The sequence below is a fragment of the Mirounga leonina genome, unplaced genomic scaffold (genome assembly GCF_011800145.1).
Source record: "Mirounga leonina isolate KUSES-001 unplaced genomic scaffold, KU_Mleo_1.0 Mir_172, whole genome shotgun sequence".
Lineage (NCBI taxonomy): Eukaryota > Metazoa > Chordata > Mammalia > Carnivora > Phocidae > Mirounga > Mirounga leonina.
Window position 1 is genome coordinate 949,130 of NW_023270442.1, and position 17,719 is coordinate 966,848.

The following is a 17,719-nucleotide window of genomic DNA, read 5'->3' on the forward strand; positions in this document are numbered from 1 at the left end:
TATAGCAGCATTATTTACAATAGCCAAGATATGGAAGCAGCCTGTGTCCATCAACTGATTAATGGATAAAGAAGATGTGGTGTATAGTGGTACATACATACACACATGCAAAATAGGATATTATTCAGCCATTTAAAAAGAATGAAATCTCATCATTTGCAATGACATGGATGGGGCTAGAGAGTATAATACTCAGTGAACTAAGAGAAAAACAAATACCATATGATTTCACTCATATGTGGAATTCAAGAAACAAAACAAATGAGCAAAGGGGAAAAAGAGAGAGAGAGACAGAAACTAAGAAACAGGATCTTACCTACAGAGAACAAACTGATGGTTACCAGAGGAGAAGAAGGTAGAGAAATGGGTGACATAGGTGATGGGGATTAAGGAGCGCACTTGTAAGGAGCACTGCGTGTTGTATAGAAGTGTTGAATCACTATGTAACACTGTGTGTTAACTAACAGAACTAAAATAAAAACTTAAAAATAGTTATCCTTATTTATCCATTGCCCTTAGCATAAAAGCACACATTCATCCTGATAGATATCTAAGTCTCTCTATACCCAACTTGCTTTACCATCTCCTTCCTAACTACTGTCCTCTCACATTCTCCACTACACTAAATCTTTTAGTTTCTTGAATATGCAATACTTTCATTTACCCACTGATGTGTTTGCATGCTGTTTCCTATGCATGGATTTTTTTGATGTTACACTCCCTGTCAACCTTATAATACCTAACCATCTTCAGAGAAATTGTCCCTAGATGCTGGACTAACTTGATTAAATTGGTATATTCTCCTTCTGGGCACTGTATATTCCTTCATAGCTCCCATCAGACATTTTGGTGTTGAAGTAGTATTTAATATCAGACTTCTGCTTAAAGTACTCTAAGGTCTGGGAGGGTTGCCTATATACTGTGCTTAAACAGTGCTAAAATATTTTTTTTTTCCTAATTGTAGATATTTCAGAGTGTGTTGATGATACCATCCATATGGATATTAGATTGTATCAGAAATGCAACTGTAAGATTCTAAGTCACAATAATAATGTCATAGTAATTGAAATGTCAGGCAATCATTATAACAAACCTGTGAAATAGATACAAATAAATATTCACATATATGGGATAAGGAAACTGAAGCAAAAAGAACTTTAAAAACTTGCGTATGATTACAAAACTAGTCTTTAGCAGTAAGGGTTCAAACCCAAACAGTCTGTGATGTACTATGCTGTGTATAAATGTCCTTGAGTAATGCTGAGAATGAAAAAAAAATTAAGTAGTTGCTAGAAAGAGTGGCAGATCTGGAATAATAAGATAGTATGAGACTCTAAAAGGAAGAAAGTTTGTACTGGGTTGGAAAAGCCTCACCCTGGGAGCAGGGAGATGCTACCCAAGTCAGAGATAAAGTCACTGTAGGAAATGTTATGTGGAAAAGTCTTAGAGAATAGGCATGCTTTATTAAAGCAAGAATAAGGAAGCAATATTGTCAGAAGTGTTAAGAATTTTAAAGAAAAGCTTGTAGGTTATATTAAAGACATGTTTGTTGTAGGATCCAAACTAGTAAAAAAAGTCCATGGAATATCCAGTCAAGGGTCAGCTTGAAGAGAGTTAATGAACCTCCAAAAGAATACATCATAAGAGATCAATAAAAACAAATTCATTAAATGAGAATGTCTTAATACCAAAGTGATAGCTTTATTTAAATATAGTTGGTATATATTTAAGACAACTATGTTATTCCCTAGGCAAATCCCAATAGACAAATTCTTGAAAAATCAACTGCTATATACACTTACTTTTAATGCCTTAGGATTCTTACATATTTTAAGATTTTTACATATTTTACATATTTTACAATATCGGATATTCTTACTGCTTCTAGTTAAGTTACTCCATGGATATATCTGCAGTTTTCTTATACTAGTTTTTTCTTCATAGCTTTATAATACATTTGAAATATGTTATGGGTTATTTCTCCTCTGCCTACTATTACTTTTTAATACATGTTCTTATTTTTGTGTTTTAGATTTTTTAGAAGGGTTGAATAATTTTTACATTCTAATAAAATTATATTAAATTATTATTAGAATTATACGAAATCTAAATGAATATAGATAAATGTACTATCTTGGGAAAATCAGACATTATATATTGGTCACATTTCAACTCATGTTTCTTCATTTACTCATTTTCTTTTATATTACTATGTAACCATATTATGGCTACGGGTTTGGTCATTTCTTATTAAGAGGAATAAAAGTTAATAAAACAAAAGAATAAAAACTATTAAAGCAATTCATAAACTGACTTTTATGAATATATATTTATCTTGGTTATTAAAGATATATAGCAAACATTTTTATATACATTTCTATACAACCACTTTACAAAACTCATTAATTCTAATAGGTCCCCATTTTCTTGTTAGGAAATATATACAATTATGATTACAGGCACACTTCCTTTTATTGTGTTTTGCTTTATTGTACTTCACAAATATTGTGCTTTTTTACGAATTGAAGGTTTGTGTCAACCTTGTGCTGAGCAAGTGTCTTGGTTCCATTTTTCTAACAGGAGCTGTTTACTTCATGTCTTTGTGTCACATTTTTGGTAATTCTCACATTTTAAACTTTTTCATTAATATTGTATTTGTTATGTGATCTGTGATTGGTCATGATGATTTGCTGGAATCTCAGGTGATGTCAGCATTTTTTAGCAATACAATATTTTTTAACTAAGATATGTACTTTTTTTCAGACCAAATTCTATCTTGCATTTAATGGGCTACAGTATAGAATAAATATAACTTTTGTATGCCCTGAAAAACAAAAAAAAAATTGACTCACTTTATTGCAATATTTGTTTTATTGAAGTGGTATGGAACCAAAACTACATCTCCAAAAATACACTTGCATTTCTTCTTCAGTTGAATAAGTTTTTTAAAATTATTTAAATAAAATGTTGATAGAATTCATCTTTGACTTAATTCTGATTTTCATTGGCATGTCTCGTGTGTTTCACCATTAAAGAGAATGTTTTCATTCTTCTAAAATAGGTATTTGGTCTCATAAATAATACATTTAGCATATGACATTTTGTCATCTATTGAAGTAATCATGTATGGTTATTTTTTTATTATATATTGAGGTAAAAGAAGTATATTAATACACATATACAAAGAAGAGTTCAAAGTGTATTAAAGACTTGAATATAAGACCTAAAACCATCAAGCTCCCAGCAGAAAACATAGGCAGGAAGTTCTTGACATCGGTCTTAGCAATATTTTTTTTGGACCACTTTTCTCTGGCAAGAGCAAAAAAGTTAAAATAAACTAATGGGATTCCACCAAACTAAAAAGCTTTTGTTCGGTGAAAGAAAAACCATCAACAAAATGAAAAGGCAACATACTGCATAAGAGAGGGTATTTACAAATCATATATCCAATAAGGGGATAATATCCAAAATATATAAGGAACTTACACAACTTAGTATCAGAAAAATAAACAATGTGATTAAAACCTGGGGAGGAGACTTGAATATACAATTTTCCAAAGAAGACATACAGATGGCCAACAGGCACATGAAAAGATGCTCAACATCACTAATCAGCAGGGACATGCAAATAAAACCATAGTGAGATATCACCTTACACCTTACACCTGGCTATTATCAAAAAGGCAAAAAAATAGCAAGTGTTGGCAAGGATATAGAAAGAAAAGGAACCGTTGAACACTGTTGGTAGAAATGTAAATTGGTGCAGTCCCTATAAAAAACAGTATGGAATTCACTCCAATAATTAAAAATAGAATTACCAGATGATCAGCAAATCCACTTTTGAATATTTATCTGAAGTAAATGAAAATACCAATTTGAAGAGATATATGCACCCCTATGTTTATTGCAACATTATTTACAATAGCCAAGATGTGGAAGCAACCTAAGTGCCCACCAATAAATGAATGGATAAAGATGTTGTATATATACAATAGAAGGTTATTCACCAATAAAAAAAAATGAAATCTTGCTAATGGTAACAACATGGATGGACCTAGAGGGTATCATGCTAAGTGAAATCAGTCAGACAGAGAAAGACAAATACTGTATGACTTCACTTACATGTGAAATCTAAAAAAAACAAAACAAAACAGACACAGACTTATAAATACAGGAGACAAACTCTTGGCTAGCAGAGTAGGGAGTTGTTGAGGGGTGAGCAAAATAGGTGAAGGGGACTTAGAGGTACAAACTTACTTATAAGTAAGTTATGCAGATATAATGTACAGCAAAGGGGATACAGTCAATAATACTGTAATAACTTTATATGGTGACAGATGGCAACTAGACTTATTGTGGAGATCATCCCATAATGTATAAAAAAGTTGAATTGCAGTAATGTACACCTGAAACTAAAAGGATATTGTATGTCAATTATACTTCAATAGAAAGTATATTAATAGATATCTTGATATCTTTTGCATCATCTTGATGTATTATTCTTTTAATGTACCGCTTTTTTCAAACACATTGTTAATTTCTTGCATATTTAAATAATAATTTTTTTGTCTTTTTTATTATCTTTGACAGGTTTCATATCAGAATTTCATTACTGTCATAAATATATTGTTTTAAGCTCCAGAAGGTTAAAATTCTAATGGATATTTTTTCACTAAACTACTGAAACAACTGCAATATAAAATTCTTTGGGCTCAAGGAAACTAATACTTATTAATAATTTAATATATGTAAGAACAACAATAGGTCTTTAACATGTTTATTTCATTTGCTTTCACCTTTGATATAAGAAGATACTGAGCTTCAGAGACGCTGCATAATCTCCACAGGATCCATACACCAGTAAACCATGCAGCTGAGATCCATGCTGATGTTTATATGTCTTCATGAGCAATGTTCTTTAAATCATAGCATGTCATTTTTCCAACCCAGAACATTAGGAAAAAAGAGAAAAAATAAATAGGAGCCCCTTATAAACATAGGAATCCTGAAGGGAAATAAAGTCTTGGTCTTCTAAACATTGATGTTTACTTCTAAAGTTCTTGAGGTGAATATAGTTTTATACCCAGTGACAAAACATGTTATATGTCTTCTCATCTAGATTTTGCTCTTTTTATGCTCATTTTTTCAAACGTTTCAAGATGCTTAAATGAAAGCGAAAGTTCTCCAAAATGTCTTAAAGGACAATGTAATTAATGAAGTCTTTAATGAGTTAAGTTTTTAGAACAATGCATTCTGTGACACCATATTGAAACACCCAATTAAGAGATAATTAGGATAAATTATGGTGAGAAAGGAGATAACCTCACATCTCCAAGTACAGACCATCATGCTTCACATAAAACTTTCAAGGTGACTCTTTCAGCATCTTTAGAATAAAGATAAGAATCATTTTCATATTAGCAAATTCAATTTTAATTATACCATTTTAAACTTTATGTATCAGAAACATTTTGCAAGGTTATTTATTAATAAGTTTATCCCAAAATAGAAGAGATCTGTCACTTGTTTTCACTGTCTTTTTGAAGTACTCATAGCTTATTCACTAATTCATTCATTCATCCATTTTTACTTTCAGTTATTCATTCACAGAATATTGAGGGTCAGATGTGCACTATGACAGGATCAAGACTTCTGTGGACAATATATATTTGAGTTTTATCTGTAATTAAAAAATATTTTAAAGTTTTCCTCACATTTTCAAGACTTCAGTGGTAAGAGTCTACTGTAGAAACAAATTACCTACATATAACTGCCTTGAGAGACATAAATTATTTGAAATAGTGTTAGATATAAGTTTCAAAATTCCTAATTGCCTGAACTTCTAAATAAAACCTCAATGTGCATTTCACTTGCTGAAGTTATTACAAGAAAATTTCCAAATCACTAAAAACAAGGACAGAAATTAATCTTTAGATGGCAGATGATATTAGTATCTACAAATTTATGACACATCTTATATTTATTTATAAATAATTCATCAGACAAATCAAAGGAAAAATAATATGCATGAGTAAATCTATATACACATATGTAGTTGTGTGTGTTTATATGCATGTATGTGCACATAAGTGTGTTTTTGTGAGTGTATGTGTTTGTATTCAATATGTAATAATGGAACCAGACTACTGAGATTCCAATATTGGCTCTTCCTCTTATTATCCCTGTGATTTTGTACATGTGCTCCTACTCTTTGGACTCATTTCTTTAATTTTAAAATAGGAAATAATACTGATTCTTACCTGAAAGATTTGTTGTAAGGATTAAATGAATAAATATATAAAAATAATTAGCAAAAATGTCTAGTATGCAATGAGCACTTAATAAACTTTGGTTATTATGTTGTGTGTATTTCACTATGGTCAGACACATGACCATGCCCAAGGGTGGCAGGGACATAAGAAGGGATACTTTTCTTATATCTGAAATTCTGAAAATTGTATTTAAGATATTAAAAGAAAAAGATCCCAAGAGAAAATCACACAGGGATGGCCTTAGTGGGCTTATTTCCCCACTTGCATTTTATGTCAGGATGGATTTGTGGGACTTTATCTAGGTTGACAGTTGGGTGATTCAACATCAAGTCAACCTTGATTTTAGTATGGACTATTGCCTGATCCTTGAAAGCAGATTTCTATCTTCTTTTTCTTTTCCAGAAACACAATCCACTTCCTTACAACCTGCTTATCAACCTCATCTTTAAAAGAATGGACTCTCCCTTGTGCTCCTTAAGCCAAGCAATCAGACTTCAATCATCCCATGAACAGGCACTTAATGACCTTATTATACACAATTCCTGCCCATCTGAGGTTTCTGAATAAATCCTGCTATGACTTGCTCCTCCTCCCCCACTTTCAAGTTCTTTTCTATTGGTTGAAAAACCTTTCTTGTTTCTGAATTTTTAAAACCACCTGTAGGTTGCAATAATTCTCAATCAATTCTTCAATGAAATTCTAAGGGTGGAAACTTCTCTTTGTCTTCTAATAGCTAAATTTATCTTCTTTCATTGCTATGAAATTTCAACTCTGAGGTTGAGAAGCAGAAAATAATTAACTCTGTGATGTGTTTTACTCTATGGAATGAAAAAAAAAATTGCCTAGTCTGGTAAATCACTGTTCTTAGTCAAAAGAAGTTATTATAGCTAAGAAAGTAAAAATAAGTATCAGCTTTCTGACATTTGCCCTGCTTGTCCTCTCTTCTGGAATGATGTTGGTATCTACAATTTCTTTTTCTTCCAGGTATCTTCATGGCTAACAACTTCACTTATTTAAAATTATAACCTGAAACCCTATTCTTTAGTGCTCCCAATTCCATTAATTCTCCCTACTTTCCCTCATTGTATATTTTACTCTCTAACACATGAAATCATCATGTATCATGATTAGTGTACCTAAAGCACTAAGATGTAAGTTGCACAAAGTAAGAGATCTTTATTTCTTTTGTCTCTGATGTGTTCCACATGAGTAGCACAGGGCATGAGACATAAACTTCAATTAATATTTTTGAAGAAAGGAAGGAAAGGTGGTCAATCCACTTTTAGTATCATCAGAAACTAGTAGAAGGAGGTTATAGTTTGGAATATTGGCAAGAGAATAACTGAAATGATAAGCCATGAGATGTACTTCATAAGGAGGAAACAAAGACAAAAGGTATATATCCTTCATTTATCTCAACAAATATATTGGCAATGTAGAGTTCAACAATAAAAGAGTTGACCTCACAGAGTTAAACTTTAGGTATGAAGGAAACAGTATATAAACAGGTCAGAAGTATAGGTTATTATCAGAGAATGGAAGTTACTTTTGTAACTTCCAATTTCAAATGATGGTAATATCTAGGGTTTGACTCTGGAATGGGAAATGCAGCTGAAACAAAGTTGAAGCATTGGAGTGAAGAAAATGCCAGTGGAATAAAAAGTCAAGAAAGTAGGTGATGACTGTGTAGGCTGAATATTTGGGCATTTAAGCAATAAGCACTGTTTTTAAAGGAAATAGGTAACACAAACAATAAGATCCGTTAGATTAAATAAATAGAAAAAAAAAAAGATAGGCCTTATGCAAAGTCTGGGAGATTAATATGAAAAAATATGCAAAACATGTTTGAAAAGAGCAGTTTAAAAAAAAACAGAAAATAGAAATGAAAGCTTATACAACTTTCACATTCTGAAAGAAATTACAAATCACTGAGGTTTATGAAACAAGACATCAATAATAAGCTATTAGAACAAAATAGTGAGAAATAAAGAGAGCTTGTAGAGACCACAGAAACACATTTAGAAAAAATATGCCATACTAAACCAGAACGAGCAAAATTATCAGGAGAGAAAGGTAGTCAGAGACATGAAGAAGATAAATAACTTTTATAATACTTTTATGACGTAGCCATTAAACTGCACTGAGCAGAGGAAGAAACCACGGCCCAAACAAGAAGAGCAATATGCCCTAGACTGAACAACAAATAGCCACAGAGCCTTCCTTCTTACCAGGCTAAGTATCCTTTTTTAAATCTACTTAAGTGGCCATAAGCTTTACTGTTAAAGAACATGGTTTGATGTTCAGACTCCAGCATTCACTGGTGACTTTCATGAGAATCACAGTGGATGATTTAAAATATGTAAAGCAAGGGTGCCTGGATGGCTCAGTCGGTTAAGCATCTGACTACTGATTTCGGCTCAGGTTGTGATCTCAGGGTCATGGGATCAAGCCCCACATGGGGCTCCACGCTCAGCACAGTTTGCTTAAGTTTCTCTCTCTTCCTCTCCCTCTGCCCCTCCACCCACTCCCTCACACTCTCTCTGTCTCTGTCTCTCTTTCTAAAATAAATAAATAAATTGTAATAAATAAACAAATAAATAAATAAAATATGTAAAGTAATCAAAGAGTACCTCACCTAGTAGTGATAAATCATAGCTGATACTATGATAATTACCATTGCCATTATCTTTACCACTCTTATTATTAGTGAGTTTCTGTGCAAATTATTTCACTTCTTTGAAACCCAGTTTCATCCTCAGTAAAATGAGAAATCATATTCATACTTGCAAATGAGGGAATAAGGTCCACCTCTAAAAATCATTGTAAAGATTAGATGGGAATGTTTTGAAAAAGTACTTGACTTGGGATGTTAAAATTGTTCAGTAAAATCTTTTGAATCCTGTGCAGCTGAATGTATGTTTTCCTCCAGAAAAATATTTCTGGATCCTTCACCAGCATAGTTTCCACATTTCTGTTATCCTTGTAAAATACAACTCCAAGATTTGAATACAATATTTCAGAGTCTGCCTGACATTGCTATTGCTCACACTTAACTGTATGCTTTTCCCAGTGTAGTTTCACACCACATTTAGCAGCTACATTGCACCACGGTTTCATACTGAATTAGTGCTCAATTAGAACTACCAAGTCTTTTTCTTTCTTTCTCATGAACTTTTTAAACCTCTACTTTACCTGACATTTGCTTAGGCTATTACAAAGAAAATCTTACAGAAGCTTGTACTGTGATAAAATGGACAAATTATCTTTACCACAGGAAGTTAATTGATTATACGTGAAGTCAGTACTTATGTTTGACCAGAATTAACACCTACTTATGACGTAGACTATCTTTGGCCATTCTCATCCTTAGTGGTCATTATTAATCACTCCATCCACAAAGCTAATTCATCTCGGGGCGCCTGGGTGGCTCAGTTGTTAAGTGTCTGCCTTCGGCTCAGGTCATGATCCCAGGGTCCTGGGATCGAGCCCCGCATCAGGCTCCCTGCTTGGTGGGAAGCCTGCTTCTCCTCTCCCACTCGCCCCTGCTTGTGTTCCCTCTCTCGCTGTGTCTCTCTCTGTCAAATAAATAAATATATATATATATTTTTTTAAAAAGCTAATTCATCTCTTACTGTTAGATGTTAAGGTCATGTGGCACCTATCTGATCCTTTTTTCTGGAGATACCTTACAACTCACTATAAGTAATACCTTATACTAAATAGTGAACTTGAAGACAACTTTTAAAAACGTACATCTAAAAGCACCTTATGAATAAAAAGAATGCATTTTCTTAAAACAGTTTAAAATAAACATTTAGGGTATGATTAAATTAATATTTACAAAATGGAAATATATACTATGGAAACATTATGGTTGGTACTGTTGTAGCTGTATTTAGACTTCCAGGTGTTAATATAAGTTCCAAAATTCACTAGTTTCCCTGTACTTCAATTTACTGATTTGTGATACCAGGATAATATTAGTACCTCCTGCTTAGAATTCTTGTCATGAGTAAATAATACAAAGCACCCAAAGTTTTTATAAGAGTGCTTAGTATGCACTAAATGTTAGTTACCATTACTAAAACATGTATAATTATTATTTCATATTTAAAGTATTATACATCCATTATGTTTTGTATTGCTTTCAAATATTCATTTGCGTTCTTTTCTTCATAATATATCACTATAACTTAAGATTGAAGAAGTTTCAGTAATATTTCCACTGGCAATTTTTTAAAATAAGTCCTTTCGAATGCTCTGTAAAGTTACTGAAACTAGCATTGCATACTCTAAGGAATATTTGTAATTTCTAGGTCAGAAAAAAAATTAAGAAAGGGCTTAGTGCCCATCGTTATTCTTATATAACCTTTCCATCTTTCAACAACTTTGATCTGTCATGCATCAATTTGTTTTGAAGGAAGAGGAAAAGGTTCTGCATTTTACAAGGAGAACATATCATCACTTATATTTAATTTACAAAGTGAAGCTTTAAATACTTTTAAATGGAACCAGGATGCAATCTGACTGAAAACGCATCTTCTGACATTTCACTTTCTTCAAAAGGACATTCATCACGATGATGGGTGGCTTGCTTAAAATGATAATTAATTTGGATTTCAATTGGAGAAAATATATGCTAACTTCACTAAAAGTACCAGGTATATGTTCTCTAGTCCTCTTCCCCAGTTCCTTTATACTTTACCAAGCACATGAAATTTTCTGACCAGAAACTTAGCACTGCATAGACAAAAAGCTCTCATCAACTATGAAATAAGGTGGTGGTGGTTTGGGGTTCACCTCCACAGTCTTCCTGTCCATGTTACCTAAATATACACAGGCCAGATAATAAAATGAATTTAGATTTCCATCATTTTGTGAGAAATTTTCAAAGCTGCCTTGTTATTCTCAACTTTGAAATCTTTTCTCATATTTAAAGTAATAAGAGAATGAGGATTTTCCCCAAGGATAGCAGCGCAAATTTGAATAATCATTGCTGTCCCCAGTATAGGTTCAATAAACATGATTAGAAAGAAAGATAGTTGGGTGCCTGGGTGGCTCAGTTGGTTAAGCGACTGCCTTCAGCTCAGGTCATGATCCCGGAGTCCCTGGATCGAGTCCCTGGATTGAGTCCCACATCGGGCTCCTGCTCGGCAGGGAGTCTGCTTCTCCCTCTGACCCTCCCCCCTCTCATGTGCTCTCTCTCATTCTCTCTCACACAAATAAATAAATAAAATCTTAAAAAAAAAAAAAAAGAAAGATAGTTGAACAGACGAGATCATCTATATGAATATACTTGAATTTATAGTCATGCTAATAGAATCTTATTTCTTTGGTGACAATCTTGCAAGCCTTTGCCCTTTCTTTTTTCTTCCTTCCTTCCTTCCTTCCTTTCTTTTTTTCTTGCCTCTCTTTCATTCTTTTTAAATAGGCAGGGTCTACTGCCTTTTTCCTACTAGTGCTTTGGTTTTGCTAGAAAGTTACTAGGGGAATAAGTGTAATTCTATAATCTTTAGCATGTATAGAATTAGTAATGTGTATTTAGCTGACATCTGGGGTCTACTTACACACAGTTACTCTAGCCGCTGAATATAAGATATTGTCACAATTTGCCCATGGCATTATGCTAAACCCCAGAGATGTAGCACATATACTACATGGCAAGTGTAATGGCTGCTATCGGTCCTCTGTCCCACTCTCCATCTCCTCGCTGCAGTGAGAATTGGCTTATACTAACTCACAGCTTCTCCCTTTTAAGGAAAATCGCCCTTGGCCAAATGGAAGCTGCTTGCCCAGAAAACTATAGTCCTCTCCACTCCATCCCCAACTTTTCTGTAGACTTGCTTTGTACAGAGATACAAGAGACTGGCTCCTGTCCCAGGTAGGAATATATCTGAGGTACTGTTGGGCTCCTGAGATGACATTGTTGCTCTTGTACTTTACTTGTCTAAACCTGGTGTCACTCATAGCCCTTCTGCTGAGGGCACTCCATTGGTAATACACTTGAACAAAAGTCCTTTTCTCAGGTTCTGCTCTAGTAAATCCAACTTGAGATAGGAAGGGTCAAGACTGTTCCTCCATTCTGATTATTGAAATATACCCAGCTTAGGCTCACTATCATTTTGCTCTTTCTACATCTTATTTTTATTTACAGAAGTCCAATCACTTATTCACATTGAATGTTTTGAAATTACCTAATATTCTAAGAGGGTAATTTTTTTTTTTTAAGATTTTATTTATTTATTTGAGACAGAGAGAATGAGAGACAGAGAGCATGAGAGGGAGGAGGGTCAGAGGGAGAAGCAGACTCCCTGCCGAGCAGGGAGCCCGATGCGGGACTCGATCCCGGGACTCCAGGATCATGACCTGAGCCGAAGGCAGTCGCTTAACCAACTGAGCCACCCAGGCGCCCCTCTAAGAGGGTAATTTTAAAACTTCTTTTATATACATATTTCATTTCCTTTGTCTCTGACCACAATCAACACACTCTAAAATGAACAAAACATCATTTAATAATAGGTGAAATTCACTTTTGAAGGACAAATACAAATAACTTACATGTAAATAGAAAGAAATTTTTTTCTAAAAACTTAGGATTCTTTTTTTTTTTTCCCTTAAGGATAGAACATGGAGACTAAAATAATCAAGAGAGCAGGGACTTATCATGATAGATATTGTCTACAATGAAGGCAGTAGGTTTACAACAAATTCCCACTAGTGGCATTTTCCTACTCCAAGTTCCACACAAGAACTCTTGGATCCTGGAATTAAACTTGCTTATTGGAAACTCACTATTGGCATGATTCCCAGAATGGGCCTGGAGTAGATCTGAAGTATGGCTGATGGGGAGAGAAACAATCTTAAGCATGAAGAAGGGACCCAGTAATTTTAGTCTGGCTTTATGGTTCTTTAGTTACATATAGGTCATGGCTCCATATTATACAACTCCAGGATGTATCATTTATAAAGAAGGCAACATGGAGTTTAGTGGAGCTATTATAGATCCTAGCCAGGACTTTTCAGGTCACAGTGGTTTGCAAGAGACAGAGACTAGGAGGTTTGGGCCATAACTTGTGTGCACTGTAAATTAAAATAATTTATACAGTTCTAGTAAACAAATAATTTTTTTAATTGAAAGAACATGTTTTTACCAAAAAAAGCAATTTAACACTATTTGCTTTTTTACAATCATGTGGATACAAAAATAAGTAAAGGAAATTTGTCAGCTAAAAAACAAACAAACAAAAAAACATAGGATAAATGAAATGAAAACCTGATTTCAGCCTAAATTTGTAAGATCTTGAGCAGGTCAAGTTTTATTTCTAATGATTAATTTTCTCATTATAAAATGAAGGACTTATAGTTAAATATATAGGCAGAACACATGCACTTATCTACAATGCCTCCCTAATCTCCATTAAAATATCACTAAAAAAATGAACCCCACCAAATTCTCCAACAAAAATAAGATTCCACAAGGACAAAGAGAATAGGAAAAGATAGTAGTCTACAAGGAATGTCATTAAAACTTTGGTAGCTGGAACACATGAATAAGCAGCAACTAAGCAGACCAGAAAAAATTGTAAATAAAGCCTGAGAGGTAAGGGTATTGGAGTCAAAAAGAAAGCAAGTTGGAAAAGCTCAGGAAATGAGGGTACTAGACATCCTGTTGGCTACAAATACAGTTAAATGTCCTGGTTTCTTCCTCAGCTCTGAGCCCATTCCTATCCCAAGCCTATAGCCTATAGAGATTGCAACTGGCTTTCTCTAGTATTGAGGCATAAATAAATAAATAAATAAATAAATAAATAAATAAATAAATATCCCTGGGGGCAGAGAATAGGTACTATAACTAAAATCTAAGAGAATACATACAAGTACATGTAGTAAATGTTAAGGCCTTTATAATCTCCTGCAATTGTTGTAGAGTACTTGGAGTCCATATTTATACCACCTGGGCAGGAGATTGAATGATTCCTGTGTAGAAATTGACCAACACAAGAGAAAAGATTTAGAGATACTTATATTGCCTTCCTACCCCATCTACTGCCGTGGGACCACTAGGTTTTCCACTGATCCAGTTAAATGGAGTTCAGCAGTAGATAAGCCTGAACATGAGGACAAAGTTTTTAATTAGATTTTCAGTGCTTTGCTGCTGAAAACATCTGAAAATAATGATATCAAAAAGAGGGCAGTCATCGAATCTGTGAAAAAAAAGAGCCTGCATCCTTGAAGAAACCAGTAGACAAAAAAGAAAGAATATTTGTGGGGGAGAAAGAGACTACAATTATTTGGAAATGGGAGAAAAATGTGATGGCAATTTAATATTCAAGAGAATTCCAGGAAACTAATCTAGTAAGTATGAACACTCACGTAAGAAGCAAAATAAGGGAAATGACTATATTATCCGTCTTGAAATTTCAACATCCAAATAATAGGAGTTACAAGAAAAATAAAAGAGAGGGCTTGAAACGAAGGAACATAACTAGAAATTAATAACAAAATTGGACACAAATAGCCACCAAATTGAGGAACTGAGCTGAATAAAAGGAAGACAGAATTAGGAAAGAAAGCTGAATTGAATGGGAATTCTCAAGAATATTAGAAAATTCCCAGGATGACCAGGTGCAGCTGGGTTAGAGAACAACCAGCCCACATTGAAGCAGGATGACAAAGGACTTCTGGAAACGTAATTCCAAACAGAAATACAAATGAAGCTGATGGAATATGTGATGTGTTTGACTTTCCTCAATTTTCTAGTAGAATATGAAGATAAATGAATTATGAAGAATATGATGACAAGTATGAAGGAAATTAAGCATTAAGTACATGAAACAGGGGCACCTAGGTGGCTCAGATGGTTAAGCGTCTGCCTTGGGCTCAGGTCATGATCCCAGGGTCCTGGGATCGAGCCCCACATCGGGCTCCCTGCTCAGTGGGGAGCCTGCTTCTCCCCCTCCCTCTGCTTCTCCCCCTGCTCATGTTCTCTCTCTCTCTATGTATCTCTGTGTCTCGAATGAATAAATAAAAAAATCTTAAAAAAAAAAAAAGTACATGAAAAAGACTATTCTTAATTCCAGGGAAATCAACAGCAAAAAAAAAAAAAAAAAAGACAGTAAATGTAATCATAGCGCAGTACATAGTTCAGCTATACTTACTTTGAGTTTATAACAATATAAACACAATGTTAATTTAACAAACAAACAAACTAAAACTATATTGGGATGATGACATGAAAAAGTGTTACACCTAACCATGCATAAGAGTGGGCAGGGAGGGGCGCCTGGGTGGCTCAGTTGGTTGGGTGACTGCCTTCGGCTCGGGTCATGATCCTGGAGTCCCTGGATCGAGTCCCGCATCGGGCTCCCTGCTCAGCGGGGGGTCTGCTTCTCCCTCTGACCCTCCCCCCTCTCATGCTCTATCTATCTCATTCTCTCTCTCAAGTAAATAAATCTTAAAAGGAAAAAAAAAAAGAGTGGGCAGGGAGATGAGGGAGAAATGTAAGAGAACAGAATGTTCTTTTTCCAAAGAGATAAGTCAATACATAATGTCTAAAACTGAAATATTAAGATATATGAATGTTACTTAAAAATGTGTAGATAAATCACAGAAGAAAGACTTACAATATTCTAAGTTGTTGTCTCTTAGGAGGAATATTGGAAGAAGAGGCTTGGTCTAGGGACTGGAGATGTCATCCCAACTTAATTGTGCAACTTGAATTTTTAAAGTACAGATATTTCTTTGAAAAAATAATAATAACATTAAAATATTAATGTCCTTTACAATGTCAAAAACTTAACTTTTAAAATATAACTTATACTATAAAGAAGACTCGGAAAAATATTGTGGTTTCTGCCTAGATCTTAGCCACTCACTGTGAGTTGTCCTAATTTGCATTCTCACCCTCAGGAAGGAGTAGTTTAACTGCATTTGTATATGTGCTATCAAGTGAAATTCAAATTTCTTGTCTTATAACCAAAGATAGGAGTTCAAATGCAGGTTTGTTAAGTCTAGTGTTAGAAAATAAGCAGAATACAAGTATAGAAACCTTCAATAATACTGCTTAAAAAATAGACACAGTTCTTAGGTGGCAGTGACTAGAAAATATATATGGGGCATTCCTAAAAAAAGTCTTCCTTCTGAGGAGAGCAAAAATAATATTTCTTTATAAAGCAAAGCAATGAATTTTAGAATGTTGGTCAGGACCAAGATGCTATTTCAGTGAGTACATAAGTAGAAAAGCTAGTCAGTTTGCTGAAGGGCAAAATACATAGATGAAGTTAAGGTTCATGAAGGATTTCTTGGGTTTGGTCAGGCTCCTGGACTGAGTTAGGAATTTGCATTATCTGTGATAGAGCACATGTCTTTCACAATGAGATAATGTCAGTGAGCAATGGTCAAACATTACAAAAGTAAAATGACAGTTGCAAGGTTGAGGATTCTTATCTGTAGGCTCAGAGATCTTTAGGGAGATGACATCCAGTATTTTAGATTGCTCTCAAGAAAAGCTACCCTAATAGTGCGTGAAGTGAGATTTAAAATTTGTTATCTTTAGAGCATAGGATCCTTCTACTGGTCCTCCTGTCTCAGCAGAAATCTCAAGAGGTTCAGTGTAACTTGAAACAAGGTAATGAGCCTACTCCCCCTTCCAAGAGTTGTGTTACCATTTGGCAAGTAGATCATGACATGCATTTTGCTTGGGGTCTGCCTTGGCAGTCGACATCCTCCTAAGAGCTGGAAGGCTGACCAAAGGGAATCTGATATAAATGAAGGTCATATTTCAGAATATTATAATTATAAACTAGAAACAAAGGGGAAATTCCAGTTGAAGACTACAGAAAACGCTACAGTCAACTGATAACCATTTACAAATCCTACATTTAAACAAAATTTAAAAAGGTCAATCTTTGGATGTAAGATTTCAGAGGATTGAAATAACAATTGTTTAAGTGCATTATTTAATTTGTCTTTAAAAATATATTATTAATACATTTTAGACAAAAGCAAAAATATATGAGACTAGGGTTTTTTCTCTTCCATCTATGTATGACATGAAATGAATGCATTGATTTTGTATAAATACATGGAGATGCACCAAAGATTTATATAATTTTCTATAGGTACATTATACCTCAATAAAATGTTTTTATTTAAAGGTAAAAGAAATATTGTAAGAGATGAGTTTTTAATAAGACAAATTTGCATCGCACACCTATATTTTGGCTGGAGAAGGGCAAGTCACCTAATTAATTATATTCTACCAGCCAGCCTCCAGTGGGGACGAGGTAATTTGCCCAGGAGGAAACTGCAGTGCTGTCAAAAAGAACATCATTATGTGGCATCAGTGACAAACAAACAAACAAAAGAGCAAATAATCACTATATGGAAAAAAGCCACTTATATTCAGTGTTCACCACTGAAAATGCCACTCATGTTCTTCTTGAAAA